The following is a 16,239-nucleotide window of genomic DNA, read 5'->3' on the forward strand; positions in this document are numbered from 1 at the left end:
CATGGAGAGATTAAGTCATTTATCCAAAGTAACACAAGATGCCTATGGGAATGACTATGTAATTTATCACAGATCTCAAGAGCCGCAGTCCACTGCCTGAACCAGTAGACCATTCTCTTCTTAACAGAGGAGAGCTTAAATGACAGTACAGTACCTTAAATGACCTTTCAAAATGGCTATTTTGTGCATGGTTTTTGCTTTATCACCATTCTGAAGAAATCTGTTAAAGCAACATACTTTGAGAGAGCTTAATTAAGCACCCTGTATCTTGTCTCAACACCAGCTGTGAAACTTGGGAACACATATACTTTCAGACCAAATATTACGTATCTCTTGGAAGTCAGCAGCAAAGCTAAAACTCAGCAGCTTGGCAGCTGGAAAAGATCCTTCATGCTCTGCAAATGACCATACTTTATTTAAGACCTTTAAAGGTTTTTTCCAAGGCTTTTTATATTCCTGTGACTGAAAAGAACCACTATACTCACAATATATGTCTGAATATATGGCAGGAGGCATTTGGTAACTACCAAAATATGTTCCTTCCTGGCACACTGAAGAGCTCTGTTTACCATTTGGTAAAGCTGCTTTAAAAAAAGGCAGCCAATTGTTTTCTCTTTATATTCAACGAATGGTTTTAGGTTTGAATGTAATTCAACCTATAGAAGCACTCATGAGACTGGTCTAAAACACTGGGTCAGTATCTGCCTCTGAATACACAAATTAATTAAAATATGCTATTTAAAGAAAGAACTACTAAAGTTTTGTCTTTATCCAAAGAATAAATACAATTCACATCAGCAAACTAAAACTCTCCAGCCACTATGTTCACCTGAAGGGATCGTGACCAGGAGTGAAAAGTTTACTGGGTCACGCTCCTTTAATCTCACCGTCTCTTTTGAGCGACTGCCAAAAGCCTTGCTTATGATGAGGTTTATGAAGAAGAAAATGAACTGAGATCATTATTTAAATTCCACACAGTTCACAAACAACTTTCATATGGTAACAATTTTTGGTCACTGGTTTACTGAATTTGAATTGGTGACCTAAAGGTGAAAGATTCTGCATTCCAGTATCAATCTCCATGCTGTTTATTATTCCAATTTTCTGAAGTTCAAAGTGGTAGAAGCGAGAGTTACATGGTTAAACACAGTTGTCTCCACTTTACATCCACTTAAATATTTTCAGACTTTTTTCCTTTAAAATAATTCTAAGCACAAATCACCATTATACAAAATTTTCTTGTGTGTCTGGAGACTCTCGATTTTAAAAAAAAGTACATCCATTAAATAAGAAAATAATCTGTCACATAATAAAATTATGATATTTAAGCAGTCCTGTTATGGAAAAAACTCTGTTGTAAGTTAATTCACACCTTTGTAAAATTGTCTGCTTCTTTCAAGGGCTTTTAATTATAAACATCATACAGATTGCTTTGGTTACCTTAAAAATTATAACAAAGAAAAATCCTATGAATTTAAGATTTCATAATTTTCCTCACAAATCCTCACATTTTTAAAATTCCTTTCATTTTCCCTAATCCATCAATTCTGTTCTGTACTTAAAACATGAAACTTAACTAATACACTACTTTATCAGCTTCAGTGATAAAGTGAGTTAATTTATTTTGAGGAAATGGACTTGTGAAAATTCTCAAGGAATTCTCAGCTGCATCTGCAGTTTTCTTCCGTCAAAACTTTTGGAAAAAATAAACCTCTTTTTTTTCTTTTTTTAATTAGGGAATGGGAAAGAAACTGACAGGAAACAGAGAAGAAAAAAACACTTTCAAAAAAATTAGAAAGGAATTTCAAAATACTCAGTGTGTCTAATCTGTAGGCAACCAAATGAAAGACTTGCACCATGCAACTACTTTTAACCAGTGAGGCAATTTTTCTTCAGTTTTCCAAGTACCTAAGTTCTTCACCATTTTTTAATGAGACAGACACAAGAAAAAATAACCCTACCTAAAAATTTAATTTAAAAATTAATAGCCATGCTATTTAATTTTCTTTTTCAACAGTACATTTTAAAGGTCTATCTTTTACCCACAGAGCAATGAAACAAAAATCTGAACAGAGTCTGAAATCCTTAATCTGATATTGGGAGGTGGACTTCTAATTTATCCTGTGAACGCACTAGTTCTACAAAGTAATACAGAGCTCATGCTGTGAGAGTTATACATTATTCTAGAGCAAAAAAAAAGATTATTTTTGGTACCCAGTTTCACAACCTGGTAACTATTTCTTCAGAGACTGATTGACTTCTATGATCTATGCTTTTAATTATTTTTTTATCAGCCATCATTTTCTACCATTGTCCTTTTCTGCTTTACATTATGCAAATCTCAACTATGTCAACAAAAGCAACTAGACCACAACATCTGTACGAATCCATTAAGCTAAGGGGAAAAAAAAAACAAAAGATAAAAAAAGAGAAAGGACCCAAAATTTGTTTCATGGCCTATTTGGTTTAACAACAGACCCAATGCCCATTCAAGCACATATAATTCAGAAGGCCTGCCTGCCAGCAATAAAGACTGAAATTGGATACTTTGTGAGATTAATTACCTAGATAGGGCATGATAATGCTAGTCAAATGGGAAGGTAATTAAAGTGCACCTTCCATGAAAATTATTCATTGCTGATGGATCAGGTGACAGATAAATCAAAAGGCACTTAAGAAAGCTACAGGTTAACTTGTGGAAGGCCGTTCCCCCCTGGAAGTCCCTGTAACCATGCTCCTGTTGTGAGACAAAAGGAGGGTAAGGCGGCCTCCGGGAAAGAGGAGCCCGGGGAAAAGTTACCAGCATTGTGCCTGCACACAAAGGGGCAGCTAGAGTGGAACCAGCCTTCAGATTCCAGGATCACTCTGCTTGTACGGCATGAAGGGTTACTGCACCGTGAAAGGAAGCAAGTGATGAATTAATAAGCTGACTGGTCCCCCGGGTGCAATCCTTACAGGCGCAGGACATGCCGCGGCAATCAAACGGGGCTATAAATTGTGTACATTGAACGGCACAAGACGCATCTCACTTCATCACCGCTAAGTCAAGACTTCCTGAATTTGTCATTAACTCTTTGGCTTCAATGTATTTATTTAAACAGTAAAAGTAAGAGAAAGAGCTTACAATAACAAAAGGGCAACTGATACTACCCAGCGGGATATACAGTCTAATGGAGATCACGGACTTTTACTTTCTACAGCTACATGGGTCAAAATCCACTCCTTTTACACCAAAGCTCCCCCTGAGATGCACCGATTACACTACATGCACTCCTGAACACAGAATAAAACCTCCAAAAAACACTGCATCAAGTAATTTTTTACAGCTAGTTTATGCAAACTGCTAAGTACTTATTCCATATTTGAAGGAAATGGAGCATTTACATGGATAAGCATTTCCCAGATCCCAGATTTTTACAGAAAATTTCTAAACAACCTTATATTAGATATAACATCTGAGATTATTAAAATGTATGAAAAAGGATCAATGCATTAAAAAGTTCAATAATGACCACCTTCTCTTTTTTTCTTCATTTTTTCTTTATTTTTTCTAAACGTATGCTAGCTCTCTAGGTTGTGATACTCAATAATACTGACTGTTTGGAGCTAGTTCAATGCAAAACAATTTTGTGCCACCTTATTTGTCCTTATTAGTCATTTTAAATGGCTTAGATACCTATGAGAGTTACCACTGACTTTGAATCAGAGCATAAGAAGGTAAGAGAATATTTTTTAGAAATTCTTTACTTAATGTCTTCTATCAAAAATATACTTGAGGTTTCCCACATTTTGAAACAACAATTCTGTGTGTTTTATCAGTAGATTCAAAACTATTTTATACATGCTCTAAATATTTTTATCTTTCCTAGGCTTCATAGTGAGTAGAGGAAAGGAAAAGTCAAGTCAGTATAGAAAGATAATGCAAACTTTAAAAATAGGAATTACAAACTGAAGCACTTTTTGTGGGTCTAATAGAAAGTATAACCCATTTTCAAAACAAAATTTATGAAACAAGCTATGATTGTTCCCAGGAGTGTTCTGCATTCACAGAAATTTATATGAGCATGTGACCAAGAGAGGCATCATACCAGTTTACCAATTTCACTGCAGCTGGCAGCTGTGGTATTTCCCCCAGAAAAGGAGCTGTGCTGATTTTATGAATAGTTTTATCACTTTGAGATTAGCTCATTACAATATTTTGCAAGAAGTCAAATTTTATAGACCTCCTGATCTATAAATTTACCTCAGGAGACTTGGTAAACTTAATCTAGGTAAAGTAAATGGTACTAGAGTTGAGAATGGAGTATGAATTCATTCTTGTCCATATTGTTACTTTGTTAGTGTGCTTAGCTAGTTGGGCGTAATTCTGGCAATCTCATTATGGAAACACTACTCTGAGAGACGAGGAAGTTAATTTTGCAAGCATGAGCCCTGACATGCCAGGAACAGAGGACGAATTTGATCTCTTTTGAGCAGGCTTAGCTTTGGTAAACAGGGAACACCCATTAATTTCTTTAAGAGTCCCACTGCCTGTCTGCTGGTATCCCAGTGGAGTTTGAGCTATCAATTTAGATCTATAGGTTGCTAAATGGGATGGGACATGTCTTCCTGAGAGATCACCACCAACATCTCAGTATAGATCTGAAAGGTAATCTCTCTGCCATTCAGAATTTACCCTCCAAAGCACTGTGAATGTGACAATATTCTGAGAGCCTGGGGTACCTGCTAGGGAAATGCTGAGAAACATCTTCCAGGAGTTTGGTGAAGGAGTTCACTTTCTCTACTTATTGCTCGTTGAAGGTTATTTGACTGTAATTGTTCTGTGCCCCTGCATGGCTCATCAAATTAATTTTTTACACAGAAGGTTGTAACACTGATGGGTGGCCATAACTGCATTATTGTAGCCAAAATAAGCTGTAAAGCACCTGCTGCCCTCCTAATGGGGACTCTTAACTCGCATTGCAATAAATATAAATCATAGAAAAAATATTTTATTTTTTTAAAACATTTTTAACATTAAAGCTTCAAACTGCAATCAAGTGAAATATCCCTATTTTTAGGATACACCTGTTTATGAATATCCTCACTAAGCATCTTGGTTAATTCAGTCCTTGGTAAACAGCTTCAAAAGGTCTCAATAACCACTAATGAATTACTAATAAGACAAGCAAATTAATTTCTAGAGTTTTAAAATCCCTCAGACAATAAACTATTTTAAAATTTGCTTACTTGCTTAGTATTATTTTGAAAATAAATAAAATCATGTAAATATTTAATGTTAATATTGTGGCAGAAATTAGCATTCGTGTATGTGCTGGGTGGGGGGAAGAGGGCATTCAAGTCATCAACTTTTGCCAGTTAATTTAGGTGGCTAAATAGGGAAGGTAATCTAACGCTTCCTCTGTAATTAAGGACGAGTCAATGCACAATTCCTAAACTTGGCTCCTGTTCCAAATCACTCCCTAAAGAAACCTATCAATCTCCACTGACTACAACAATGTAAATACCCACCAAAGATTTAAATGCTAATGTTTAATGCCAACACCAAAGAGCAGAACGTTTAGCCCTAAAATACTCCACGTGATTAACTCTATGCCATATAAAGTGCAATGACACTTTCCCTCTTCATTATCAGTTAAGCTGCAATACAAAAAATTAGAACTAAGGGTGAAATTTTGATCTCAGCTACACAAGGGAATATCTGGAATAATTCCACAGGAGGTCCACAGAGACACATCATTACTGTATTGGCTCTGAAATATTAGCATCCAATTCCTCATTTCACAGCCATGATTAGAGGCTGTATGAACTTAAATAGACTCTTTAGCGAAATAAATGGCATTTCTCCACATAACCATCAGGGTTTACTAGCTTTGAATATGCTCTGCTGACTCAGCCACTACTGCCTGATAGGAGCTCGGGTATTATGGAAAAATATGAGCTCTCCATGATGACTTAAGAAATGGGATTCTCAAAAAAAAAAAAAAAAAAAAAAAAAGAAAAGAAGAAACGTTTAGGTGACAGAAAAGGTCAAAAGGAGAGATGGCAAACAGATACATTAGCAGACAGGAGATGGCAGATACAGAAGCTGAAGAGTCTGCTGCTGCAAATGCACACATGAGACAAAACACCAGATTCAATGGATAATTTTGTACAAGCTGTTGAAACACAGGTAAGAGTTTTGGAGAGGTCATACAAAGCAAAGCTAAGAACCACAGAATGACAGGACTTATCCCTAATTTTAAATCTACTTAAGAGGAAATGAGATCTATCTGAAAAATTCTGAAAACTACACTAACAGGATAGAAGAAAAAGTGACTGAAAGGAGATTGAGCTACATGTATGTGTGTGCATGCATGTACACGTGTGTGTATCTGCCTCTCCCTCTCTTAAATAGCAGAAACACAGTGGAAGACATGAAACATCCCATTCTGCCCTTCTAAGATTTACTGCATTAACATTGGAAAAATTCAAGCAGATATGTGATTTTTTTTTCTTAAGGGTTTCTGTGTTTCTGAACATGTGGATTCTCCTGTGTCTGACACACGATTTACCTCATTCAGTAAGGAATGAGGTCTCTATTGGCCCACTAACTACAGGTAAGATCTTAAGATTTCTACCTCTCTGTCAAGCACAGCTAAAAGTGGTCAAAAACTATTGACAGAGAATACAGGAGCTGAAGGAAAAATTTCCAAAGAGATGTGTATTTAGCATGCTCTGAGTCTTGGATGTTTAGAAACTGAGCTAGAAATGACCTTTTCTTAATCAGCATTAATACTAAATTGGTTTGAGTCATGGGACTTATGACACTTGCTGTGAAAATTTATATGTACAAATAAAAGCAGCAAGTCAGGAAGTTTAAAACTACAGCTATCACTCAAGTCTTATTTATTTTGCAGAGTGCCAACACAAACAAACTACCTTAGGAAACATAAAAAGCAGCTTGTTATAAGCTCGAATTTAGGACATTTATATTGGTCCCACAGTAAGAAGATTTCTGTGTCATTACCATGAGCATGATTTAGTTGTATTATGTTCACATGTAGACACCATTATGCAACACTTAGCTCAGACAAATGGCTCTGTTCTTGATCTTTCTTATTCTACTGTAGTTAATGACCAAATATTGTTAAAAATTGGGACACTAATTATCTGATGTCGACATGTTATGGATAATTAAGAACTGCTAACTCTGAAGCCATGCTAATTGTTTTTCACATGTCTCCTTCTCTTGTCCTTGTGTCCTCAACAAGGCAAGTAGCTACAGGTTTATACGTACATCTCTGTCACGTACTTTGTCACAGAACATACATCATCCTTTCTGGCTCATCCCCGATTAATTTTGCTGGCTTGCAGCAATTATCTCTCCCTTTGTGACTGACCTCCTGGTAAATGGAGTGCATGATCACCGGGCAATTTTTTCCTGCGTATTTTACCACTTAATTGATCCTTGTTGGTTGACCACAATAGGATACACTAAATTTAAGTCATAAAATGGTTGAAGTTGAGAGGAAGTAGTAACAATATTTCAGCAATTGTAGTTGACAGCTGTAAAAAACAGATCTTGATAATGTACTCTCATTTACCCTATTACTTGGATCAGTTGGTTAAAGCTGTTAATGATCCTCTTGGATCAATGTCGTTTGCTTGTAGCTATAATTTACAGCATTGGTGGATTAGTACAGATGTTTTCATAGATAGCTCTGCATCATTCCACCAGACTGCTGTCTGCATCAAATTTGCTTCCATTCATCACTAACGAAGCAAAGAAAAAGATAATCAGTATCTCCTATCTTAACATTAACTATTGAACTTGGGATAACACTTTTATTGTTGTCAATTTCCAGCCTTCAACTGCAGCTTCCTCAGTAAATTGCCATGAGAGTTCTCTCTAGAAATAGAACCAATTAGATATTTTGATTGTTACAGGGAAAGACTACAGAAATGCTTAACAAAACAATACACACACTAAAGAGCAGTAGATAAAACTGCTCAGTTACAAATATGCCCTATGGAATTAGGGGAGGTTCTATCACATACAAAGCACAAGAAACTACATAGGGCAGCAACGTGTCAAAGTTGCCAAAAATTGTTCAGGCTATTAATTATTGAGACTATTCCAGCACCCAAAAAAATCTGCTGACACCCATGGGTTGTCATAGTGGGTAAGTCAGCAATGCTCTATTAAGGAAGATGTTTCCCTTTTGTATTACCCCACTAGCATCACAAAGATCATACCCAGCTCTTCACAGAATTTGTCAATCTTTACCCTTTCTTGCCAAAGGTGAATCATTGTATTTTCCCACTGAGGCCCCATTTAGCCAAATCTGGTTTTCCTTCTAAAAAAGGAAGCTTATTGGCACACACAACAAATATAAAATCAGTAACTGAAAAAAAATATGATGCACTCCAAAAGAGAAGCAGCAATCTCTGACTCTATTTCTAAAGAAAATACATATAAAAAAAGGAAACTGGAAACAAATTGTCTTAAATTGCTGGACAATTCTACATGGCATCATTTAAGTTTAATGAAGAAACTTATTTAGCTCTCCCTATACAAGCTACCTTCTTTCTCCTAAAGATTTCCACAGGAGGCATTACAGTAGATTGGCTCCATGCCATGCTGTCATCAAATGCTTTACTATATAGAGATGTTGCAGTCTAAGAATTTTTTAATTTGCTACATTCAACCTTAATTAGGATTTACATTTGGTAGCACTTACACATTTGCAATAGTGCCTTTCAACAGTGATGTTCATTTCTCATTGAAAAAGCATCTGAGCACTTAAAAGGTTTTGTTTGTTCTAATGACAATGGCACTTGAACTCTTCAAAAGGTCTGAAACAAGTAACAGTGAGTTCAGAGCTCCTGCTGATGATGTCCTGCACTTATTTAGATCCTGAATCCAGCTACCATACTACAGCTCACAGGAGGCAGTAAAACGAAGATCTGGAGATGTTGTTCTGCTGTGAAAATCAATGGTCTGTGGAGTTGTATATTCTTTGCACTTAAGTTAACTAGCTGCTCTAGAATGTGTACCACCAAATATAAATATACAAATATATATCTTTGTAGTATAGCTGTCTTAAAGTCTTTGACACTAGCTGGGTTGTCACAGAACCATGTATTCAAGTTCCCAAAAAGTACAATAAAGTGCAAAGAGTTTCTATTTTGTTGAAAAGGACTTGTGGCCCTGAGAAAAAAATATCTAACTATGGATGAAGTGAAAGAAGAATCCAGGCACATGTATGAGGGTTTAAAAATTCACCCAGCAGTTGTCACAAGTACAGCTCTTAAATTTTAGAGACCTTTCAGGGATTGGTGTGATGTTAACACATACACTTGCTCTTTCAGATCAGGATTAATTTTTCGTCACTGTTTTTATGAATACAACTGGTTTAACTCATAAATATTGAGGAGATAGCTGGTCTATATTTTTTAAAGGAAAAAGGGGCTCCTAGTCCTTTGTGCGACATCAGTAAAGTAATCCCTTCTTTCCATGGCTAAATTGTAGCTTCATGTTGCTCATTTTCCTCCTCAAGTACATAGTTTGTTATTGTGCAGTTGGTGAAATTATTCTTGAGTAGTGTACATTAGACCATGGTGACATAACCTGCTTTTTCAACAGCTCAGTGCACAGGAAAGTCAATAGCCCTGTGGCTGTCATGCTTCTCTGAGCAGGTTGCCACCAAACATTCAACATACATAGCTTAATCAGACCATTTCTAATTTGGAGTTCTGCTTCTTTGAAGCTGAAGCTTTACTTTATCATTGTGTAGTTACACTAGAGTGAAGCTTCCCATTCTTTTCACTTCTAACTATTGCAAAATTTGCATAATCTTTATAGAAAAAAAAAATAGCTTCTTAGCAAAAATTATTACATCTCTTCCAAAAAAGTTTTTATGATAGAGCTGGACAAACAAGAGTTCTGATATCCATTTAAAAAAAAAAAAAAACAACAAAAAACAAAAAAAAAAAAAAAAACAAAAAAAAAAAAAAAAAACAAAAAAAACAAAAAAACTACCTAGTTGTATACTACTTTAGTACACTATACAAAACTTACATAGTTTAGTACACTATACAAAAAATCCAAATTACATTCAGTCATAAACTGATGTGCAAAATCCTGACATAATCAGACTCAAAATATGATATGAAGTTAAATTTTCTTTCAGGATGACAGAGTGCCCATTACTTTGATTCCTGTGTGTTCTGACAGAGCATAAGGTTCAAATCCTGCTCCTACTGAAGTCAATGACAAAGCTTCCATTGACTTCAGCGGTGCAGGATCAGACCCTAAGCAACACAGTTAGCACCTGCTTGCTTTCTATCTTTCTTATCTTTCAGTGAAAAATATTGAAACAAATCAGGACTAAATAGTAGAAAAAAATGGAATTAATATCAATAGGATACTCTGTGGTACATTTTTGTATAAAACATACTGCATGTCATTCCATTTTTTTTTTTTTGGGAATATATGTGTATATAAAATATCATCGAAAATCTCAAATATATGTGCCATACCATGTTACATCCTATACACTGAAACTCCTGAAGAAAAATCTAACATTTAATAATCTAATAATAATGCCAGAACCTTGCAATTCTGTAGTATCTCTATAACCTTGTGGATGTCACAATATTAAATATGACCTGATACAATCAGTGAATGAACAAACTGCTTTCCTTGATCTGATGGCATTTGCTATACAGGGACTGGAATTCTTATCAAGTTTTTATCCATTGGTTTAATTCAGGTATAAACTCAGTTATCGCCTCCTGTAAAAAAATCTGTGATATTAGTTCAGGGTAATGTGATTGCAGATCAATAAGCAGTCTTAGCTCCACAGAAATAACCGAATCCATTCTTTTAATGTACTGAAAAGACATCTAAAAAAGTAGAAGAATAATAACTATCATATGCAACTCATTTCTACTCTAATTTTTCCTTTTTTAGTTGGTCACCACGGAGTGCAGAACACTTACACATATATGCTCTCTGCCTACTGGTTTAGGAAAAAATTTAAAAATATTAAAATATATTTTAAATATTATTAAGAATAAGCACAGACATCCATATAGCTCCCATTAAAAAAAAGCAAAAAGGTAACCCAAAATGCAGTCATTACCACATATATGTTTCTAAAAACCTCCATTTAATGAAAGCATTTAGTGAATATTACATTTGAAAAATGACTTTTTTTAAAATCATTCAACAGGTGGAACACATTTGGTAAAAAGAAAACATTATTTTTATAATCTGAATTATTTTTACATGAGGCATTGCTTTTAAAAAAAATAAATATTGATGATGTAGCCATACCAATGTGCGAAAAAGCTGACCTACAGTTGGATGTTAGCAGATGAAGCATAACTCGAAAAGTAAAGTCATTTGCAGGAAATAACCAAGGAAATCCATAGCTAAAGGAAGTCTACTGAAATGGGAAAACATTGAAAAAATGCTAAATTGAACACTGAAGCTATTTGTAATAAGCTGTCATGTAGCACCAGAAGTGAGCATTGGATGGAAGACGCAGATGGAGGTAGATTAAAACAACTTGGTGGCAGTATGGGAAGAAACCAAAATGGCCTGGGGAAAGGAGAGAAGTGAGAACAGGACTAGAACACTGAGGTCACAGTGACGGGGAAAGCCGCAGGCATCAATCTTCCTGATTGCTGCCTCTGCTGGGGGACAGATCATTGCTGAAGGAAAGGCAGGCTTAAGTGAGAGTGACAGGGAACAGGAAACAAATAGATGGTCAGTAGGGCAGAGGCTATGAAAGAAGAGACTTTAAAAAATGAGTGGGGATAATTGAGAGCTGAGGAAAAAGAAGAAAGAAAGAGAGAAAGAAAGAAAGAGAGAGAGAAAGAGAGAAAGAGAGAGAGAAAGAGAGAAAGAGAAAGAAAGAGAAAGAAAGAAAGAAAGAAAGAAAGAAAGAAAGAAAGAAAGAAAGAAAGAAAGAAAGAAAGAAAGAAAGAAAGAAAGAAAGAAAGAAAGAAAGAAAGAAAGAAAGAAAGAAAGAAAGAAAGAAAGAAAGAAAGAAAGAAAGAAAGAAAGAAAGAAAGAAAGAAAGAAAGAAAGAAAAAGAAAGAAAGAAAAATTATAAGCAGCAAGAATGAAAGGAGAATGTAACAAGAGAGTGTGAAGTGTCTCTCATTTAGAAAGGCTATGGAATTACTTAAGAAAGAACCCATCTCACATATTTGCATTTATGCATTCATCCATTTCCTCTTATCATGTTGCTGCTAATAGCCATGATTTTATAGCATGTTATGTTTTTGTCAGTTCAAGTTCCTGGGATAATGCCAATTTGAAAAATTCAGCTCCCCCTTATTTTTTTTTTTTTTTTTTAACTGTGAAATCTGGGATCTGCTTTTTTTTTTGAAGGAAAAGGTCTTAAATTGAACTCTAAGATACAAAAAAGGAATAGCAGCAAATCAACATATACAAAAGAAACTGTTACTAAAAAAAGAATGTTTGTCAAGATGAAGTCTTGATTATGGAACTGAATCAGGGTTTTTTAACCACTTGAAGTTTGTCGGCATTAAGTGCATCTGAAGGCACAGCATGACCTAAGAGTGCTATGGGGCATCTTTCTCTTGCTGTGAAGCAGCAGCAAGCATTAGCAAGTGCTCCCTGCACAGGAGCAATGAGTACATTTAGGGACAGCTATAGGCATTACATTTTAACTTCTGTTTGTCTTAGTTACAGCAATAGGGCATGATGAGCGACCCCTTGGATGTGATTTTTTTTCTTTTCAATGACTACAAAGACAATTTAAGCTAGCTCAGGACTCACACTTAAATTTCCTCAAACCCTGATAAATTTTGGTATTCATTCAAAATATCCTAAGCTTATCAAGGCCTTGATCCCTTTACAAGAGATGAGTCAATTTTTCATTCAGATAAAATCTGGAGAAAAGGATGCAGAAAGATAGTTTTAAAAACATACTATCTTTGCAAAAATTTCATCATAAAAATTATAAAATTGATATTGAAGCATATTTCGTAAAATGAAAAAGTAAGAATGCCAAAATAAAACAAATACTCATCTGCAGTGAAACCTACCCAATATTCCCATTCACCTTCTGGGTGTTGTATGGAAAAAATGCAAAATTTGGGAAGGAATTTAACAGATCAAAAGGAAATACCAGTACAACTGAAAGGGGAATATCTTTTCAGGGAAGTGTTCAATTTTAGCTTTGGTAAAAACACATTCAATAAGCTGGCAAAGGTAGTGCTTTTCAGCTGTTCACCAGGTGCAGCTCTTCAGTGCATTTGTTTATTGCAACTAGAGCTCAGGCACATTTAAATCTGAATTCTACAAGGATGTAGGGGTTCTAATAGATCAACTTGCAGTACTGTATACAGGAAATAATACATCTGTATTCTTTATATGATGCTGGATAGGCAAGATATGAAACAAGATGGTTTACTCCTGGGGGACTTAGTGTACTTAATCTTGTAAAAAAAACCAAAAAAACCCAGCAAAACCAAAAGCCTCATGGTTCTTGGCTGAAGCATAAAAATATGCCATATGACAACTGATAGCCTAGTCACAAAGTCTTTTTAAAACAAGGAATGAATAGCAATGTGTCATACGTGTATATGTATAACCGATGTGAAATGATACCTACCCACTTGAAGTCATTTTATTGTGCTGTTTCCACAAATATAAATAGGTTTTTATCCACCACCTGGTTCTTTTATGTGTCATGCTCTCTTTGTTTCATCAGAAGCTTGTAACATGTGGGTGAAGAAACACTGAATATATTCTATAACCCCATTCTTTTATCAATAATTTCCTGTTATCATTACACAATGATTTGAATTTTGTGACTATGGCCACAAAGGAGCAATTCAATTAAACCAAAACTACAAAGGGAAAATCTCATTGCAATCCTCTGTGCAACTGGTGAACCCAGTAATTATACAGAGCCACCTATTGTGTTAGCATAATAACATGTGAAGAAGGTTTAGTTAGACACATTTACACACATAAAAAGCAGTATGAGCATAGAAAAAGTTCGTTTTGCTAGAAGTATAGAACAGTCACACAGGGAACAAATGAGAGCTGCATGAATCCTAGTTTACTTGGCTATAAATAAATCCAACATTTTCTTTCTCTCCATGGTAAAATAAAAGAGAAACACAGAAGCATAAAAGTCTCCTTTGAGCAACCAGTCTCTTTCTGTTCAATTATAGTCATCAATCTGTTCCACCTAAAATATTTTCCTCCTTGAGAAACCAAAGAAATCAGTATTAGCATCCAAAACACACTGTTGCAAAAAAAAAAAAAAAAAAAAAAAAAAAAGAGTAGCAGAGGTCTTTCCTTCTGCTAAATGAATTTGTTCTGAACGTCTGCATTTTCTTTAACACAAATTTTTTAATTCTGTGAAAAAAATAAAAAGCTGCATTTATGTGGCACTTCTAATCAGAAAATCTTGATGAGCTTGGTAAGGAAAAGTGAAGGCTACCTTCATTTTACAGAGAAAACTGCAATGAAAAGAGCTTAAAGCCTTTTTTTTTTTTTTTTCAAAATCTGTCCCCCCATGTATATTCCTTTCAGATGTCAAATTGGAAGCTTTTAAATCTTTATATTCAGAAGTGCTAAACAGGCAAAGCTTCAGTTTTACCCTTTCTCTAAACAGTGTCAAATCCTGGGGAATGCTGGTCTGTGCATAATCCCACACCAAACTGAAGAGTGGGAAGGAACAGAGTCAGATCTCCTTCATGGTCTTACAAAGCTTGTCTAGGAGGTTGAAGATGTTTGATTACTTTAAGGCTTTAGTAAAGTTTAGATGTTGTCTCTAACACACATGCAAACTATAGTTTCACTGCTATCTCTGGGCTTGATGTGAGGATTATTTCATAAAATCACATAGCTTGTGCTACTTATAGCACAGAATAACCATCTTCTGTCCTAATAAAAGCCCTGTATAACCATGACTATGGCAACACAAAATAATGAACTATAATGACTTATCTTGGAAAAAACACAACAAACTTCTGATAAAGGCTTTTTCCTCTTCCTGAGATGTGATACTAGCCACTAAATTGCACTGTTTCTTCCTTTACCCTGTGTGCCACTGAACCGTCACAGCACATACAGTAAAGCCAATTTGATTCAGCTAAATAGGAAAAAGTCCAAATCCTCTTCTTCATGTGATAGTTCTGTACAGTCATCTACAGAGAGCACAACACTGTCCACCTGTGCATGTTTGGAGAATTATTTTGAAGATGAAAAATCACAGTGACAAAATAATATCATCTGTGGTGCAAAAATAGTTTCAGGGTAAGTTTTCTGTGCTGAAAATCTCATCATAAACTTCAAGAACTGAATGAACACAGAGACCAATCCTTTCAGCCACAGAGAAGGTTTCAAAATAATACAAAATGTGCATTTGGAGTCCATGAAAGCACTATAGGGAGATTAAATATCCCATAAATACTCCAGCCTAACTTTAACACCATTATCAACTGTCCTATTTTTTTTTTTTCAGACTATTATCTTTAATGTAAAAAATAACTACATTTTTTTCCTGTTTGTTTGTTTATTTGCCTTGTTTGGTGAGTTTATTCTTATTTCAAAACATTACTTTGGAGATCATTTCTACTGCATTATGAAAAAAAAAAAAAACATGATTCACAGTCATTGAAATTTCCTCCAAGATATAAGTATGAAGTATCTTTTAAAATATTACTGAAAAAAATATAGCTGTTTTTACAGGAAGCATCATATCTGTTAGTCACTTTATATTTTCTTTTACAACATTTCTTTGAAAGTGAGATCTTGCAAATAATATTTGGTTTAAGATTGTTTAAATTACACAAGGTTAGCTTTACTACCCTTCTTTTAAGACCACAGGACACTATTGTCTGCAATTTTATCAACAAGCAACTCGCCAGTTCAGAAACCTCAATCTGAGAATTCTTTTTTCTTTTTTTTAATTCAGCTATAGACTAAACTAAAGCCCTTTTTTTTTCCCCTGGGGTGATATGCTGGTTTGATTTTATTTCCTCTGACATTTCACCTGTCAGATTATGATAAATAGAAGAAACAAAGAATAATCACATTCTCATTGCATCTCATAATCAAATATCTGGAAATATAAGATAAATCAGAAATATTGTCCTGAGGGAAAACATTAACACTGAAAACACCATTAGAAATCCAAACCATCTTCCAGTGACCTAAGACTCCCATACATGTTTAAAAATTTCAAAAGGAAAGTCCAC

General features: G+C 35.0%; 1 protein-coding gene across 6 annotated transcripts in view; it reads right to left on the minus strand.

The window, feature by feature from the left end:
• The window catches only part of EPHA7 (EPH receptor A7), a 151,925-nt gene that overhangs the window by 80,641 nt on the left and 55,045 nt on the right, over positions 1–16,239 (minus strand). The gene's annotated exons all lie outside the window — the stretch shown is intronic.

Source organism: Erithacus rubecula (assembly GCF_903797595.1).
Source record: "Erithacus rubecula genome assembly, chromosome: 2".
In the NCBI taxonomy this organism is placed as follows: Eukaryota; Metazoa; Chordata; class Aves; order Passeriformes; family Muscicapidae; genus Erithacus; species Erithacus rubecula.